Source organism: Haliotis asinina, chromosome 7 (genome assembly GCF_037392515.1).
Source record: "Haliotis asinina isolate JCU_RB_2024 chromosome 7, JCU_Hal_asi_v2, whole genome shotgun sequence".
NCBI lineage: Eukaryota > Metazoa > Mollusca > Gastropoda > Lepetellida > Haliotidae > Haliotis > Haliotis asinina.
Genome location: NC_090286.1, coordinates 57,108,999 through 57,113,459, shown reverse-complemented (window position 1 = coordinate 57,113,459; position 4,461 = coordinate 57,108,999).

Sequence of the window (4,461 nt, the reverse complement as noted above, 5' to 3'; positions counted from 1 at the left end):
CAGGTATTTTGTGGGGTTTTTTTTGGGTTTTTTTATGGTATATACCTTTTATTATCTTGCTGCCAGGAAACATTTGGTATATTTGAGCATGTGAGACTAAACTGTTACAGACACTAGGATGAGTTATAAAAGTATTTTTAGTTACGTCATGCCTCAGTTGGCCACCTTAATGACTCCATGCGTGAATGATCGAGAGAGTTAAATTTTACGCCGCACTCACTAATATTCCAGTCATGTGGCGGCGGTCTGTAAACCTTGTATAGTAATATCAACTGACATTAATGGAGACTGACAACAGTTAGGTGTACATGATTTACTTTGGGGTGAGTTAGTTCAGTTTAACGCTACACTCATCTGGTGGTGGTCTGTAAAGAAGCAAGTCTGGACCAGACAATCCACTGATCAACAGCTTGAGCATCGATCTACGCAGCTGGGATACAATGACCAAGTCAGCAAAGCGTGACTACCCGATCACGTTAGTGGCCTCTCACGAGAACAATTCTACCCCGGTGGGTGGGGATAGGGGTAGGGATTAGTCGATGTTTGAGTGCGCAGCGCTTGAGTTTTACGTCGGTTACGTCACATGGCGACGGCGTATTTTGGTCAGATATGCAGATCAATATGACTTTATGAAAACCACGACAAAGGGCATACTGTTGCAAACTCAAGGATAGGGTAAACCTAGAATGCGAACTCATGGTTAGGATTCGGGCTTAAATTCGGGATGCAGCCCTACTCGACTAATTCTTGAAACACAAAACGTGCATTTGATGTCAGAGACACACCATTACAGCGACCAGACTAGTATACTGAGATGGGTGTGTGTATTGTGTCTGGAACTTCAAATGTAATCTGACTTCTAGTATTATCAGTGTCTACAACAATAGATAACATCACCAGGCAGAAGACTCCACGCGATCTTCCTCCAAAAAACAGTGTCCAACTTCCGCCACCTGTCATGAATATAGTGTGTTAGTGTGTGTGTGTTTGTGTGTTTATCTGTGTGTGTGTGTGCGTGCGAGGGAGAGAGAGAGAGAGAGAGAGAGAGAGAGAGAGAGAGAGAGAGAGAGAGAGAGAGAGAGAGAGAAGAGAGAGGGAAGATTCTTTCTTTCACCGCACTTAGCAATATTTCAGTTATGTGGTGGGGGTCTGTAAATAATCAAGTCTGGACCAGAAAATCCAGTGACCAACATCATGAACATCGGTCTGCGCTATTGGGAACCGATGACATGTGTCAACCTAGTCAGCGAGCCTGATCACCCGATCCCTTTAGTCGCCTCTTACGACAAGTACAGTCGCCTTTTATGGCAATCGTGGGTTGCTGAAGAACTATTTTACACCGGATCCGTTTCTTCAGTAATAATAGTGTGTGTCTCTCGGGATATTGAGGTTCACGCTCAAGAACCTTTAAAGTACAATCATAAAATGTATTGTTATTACAAAAGAACCTCTGCCCATTTCTTTGGAAAGTATATTTTCTTTCAAACAATAACACCATCAATTCGTTCAAAAATTGTACATTTTGATAATTATACATTTTGGTTCAATCACGACCCAATATTTCCACGCTTGTTCTGACACTGAGTTTCCATTACACACTAAACAAAACTAAATCTCGTAACAGCAGTCCTTCCGAGGCGGGCAGAAGAATGTCGTTACATTCCATTCCTGCTGGTTTGTCTGGTGACAGGACCAAACCATGACGTGTTCCAGGTCCACACTACTCACTGACGAAAGGATGTATGTGAGTTAGAGAATTTTGCTTTAAACAAAAAAAAAAAAAAAATAATAATAATAAATCAAATACAGTGAAATTACGAACCCTCGTGATTTTACCTTATCAACTGAACATTAAAGTCTCAGAATTGTATTCAACGTAGCATGAAAAAGTGTTTAACAAACGGTCATAGATTCAAATCGCTCTTTGGTTTGTACTACAAGCGTGTATTCGCAGCAGTTGTAACAGTGAAACAAAGGGACGTGCGGTACGTGATGAGCGTTAACTTAGACCAAGCCTACTTGTTCTTGGCGTTTCATTTAATGTCCATACCCCCTTGTAATAAAACCCAATAAAAGGGATTAGAAACTATGATCATTTGAAAACATTTTTTATCCTAAGTTGAACAAAATGTTAATATTTAAATGTTCAGTTGGAAAGGTAAAATTATGAGGATTCGCAATCATTTCACGTTAATCGATGTACGTTTTACTTTTGTACGGATTACTTTTAGGTCTACGTAGCGGGTTCAGTTTCTTATTGCAGTTGCACAAATGTAGGATATATTCCGGCCGCTTCATTCAGTTCGAACACGAAGTATTCAGCCGCTCGTTATCTTCTAAAAATCAATAATAGTAGGAGGTATTTTTTGACGATAAGGTGCATGGTGAGGAAACGAATTTTCACTTCTCCAGACAGCAATCTAGTCAAGGAGCGGAGGGTCGCATAACCTTAACCAGGGAGACTATATACAGATTAGATGGTAGATTATCCTTGCCTATACTCATAATCAAGTTTCTCAACCAAGCATATCAATCGGGTTGGAATTGGTGGTAATAGGCGACTAACGGGACCAGGTGGTCAGGCACGCGGACTTTGGTGACACGTCATCGTATCCCATTTACGTAGATCGACGTTCATTCTGTTATCACTGGATTGTCTGACTCGATCATTTGCAGACAGCCGCAATTTTGCTAGAATATTGTCGAGAAAGTATTTCAGTAACATACCAACGGACCATACGTATGCCCTGACGACAGATCATTACTGGATATCTTACTCTAATCAACACGTATATGTAAGTTTGCACAAAATTGTTGCTTCTCGAGCTATATTTCATTGTTAAAATTCAGGTACTGGTCTCTTACCCTTAATTGGTAATTTGCATTCATTCAGCTTATAACGTTTCAAAACAGGCACGACTGTACCATGTGAATACAAGTTCAAACATCAAGGTGTTAAACGCTCAAACTGAAATAATGTACCAATATCTAGCTGTCCAACCACGCCACCAAAATGTACCAATAAAGGTAGAAGTTTTGATACCGTACTTCATCAAGGTAAGTCAGTACCACACTGCTGTACTATGGCATCAAGCTAAGTCAGTACCACACTGCTGTACTTCAGCATCAAGGTAAGTCAGTACAACACTGCTGTACTTCAGCATTAAGGTAAGTCAGTACCACACTGCTGTACTTCAGCATCAAGGTAAGTCAGTACCACACTGCTGTACTTCAGCATCAAGGTAAGTCAGTGCCACACAGCTGTCCTTTAGCATCAAGGTAAGTCAGTACAACACTGCTGTACTTCAGCATCAAGGTAAGTCAGTGCCACACTGCTGTACTTCAGCATCAAGGTAAGTCAGTGCCACACAGCTGTCCTTTAGCATCAAGGTAAGTCAGTACAACACTGCTGTACTTCAGCATCAAGGTAAGTCAGTGCCACACTGCTGTACTTCAGCATCAAGGTAAGTCAGTACAACATTGCTGTACTTCAGCATCAAGGTAAGTCAGTGCCACACAGCTTTACTTCAGCATCAAGGTAAATCAGTACCACACTGCTGTACTTCAGCATCAATGTAAGTCAGTGCCACACTGCTGTACTTCAGCATCAAGATAAGTCAGTACAACACTGCTGTACTTCAGCATCAAGGTAAGTCAGTACCACACTGCTGTACTTCAGCATCAAGGTAAGTCAGTACAACACTGCTGTACTTCAGCATCAAGGTAAGTCAGTGCCACACAGCTTTACTTCAGCATCAAGGTAAATCAGTACCACACTGCTGTACTTCAGCATCAATGTAAGTCAGTGCCACACTGCTGTACTTCAGCATCAAGATAAGTCAGTACAACACTGCTGTACTTCAGCATCAAGGTAAGTCAGTACCACACTGCTGTACTTCAGCATCAAGGTAAGTCAGTACAACACTGCTGTACTTCAGCATCAAGGTAAGTCAGTACAACACTGCTGTACTTCAGCATCAAGGTAAGTCAGTACAACACTGCTGTACTTCAGCATCAAGGTAAGTCAGTGCCACACAGCTGTCCTTTAGCATCAAGGTAAGTCAGTACAACACTGCTGTACTTCAGCATCAAGGTAAGTCAGTACAACACTGCTGTACTTCAGCATCAAGGTAAGTCAGTACAACACTGCTGTACTTCAGCATCAAGGTAAGTCAGTACAACACTGCTGTACTTCAGCATCAAGAGAAGTCAGTACCACACTGCTGTACTTCAACATCAAGGTAAGTCAGTACAACACTGCTGTACTTCAGCATCAAGGTAAGTCAGTACAACACTGCTGTACTGCGACATCATGATGAGTATCACACTACTGTACCTTAGTATCAAGCTAAGTCAGTACCACAGTGCTGGACTTCAGCATCAAGGTAAGTCAGTATCCCTTCTAAATGTCAAATGTGAACATATACAGCTTATCCCTACACCATGTACAACAAACACTGC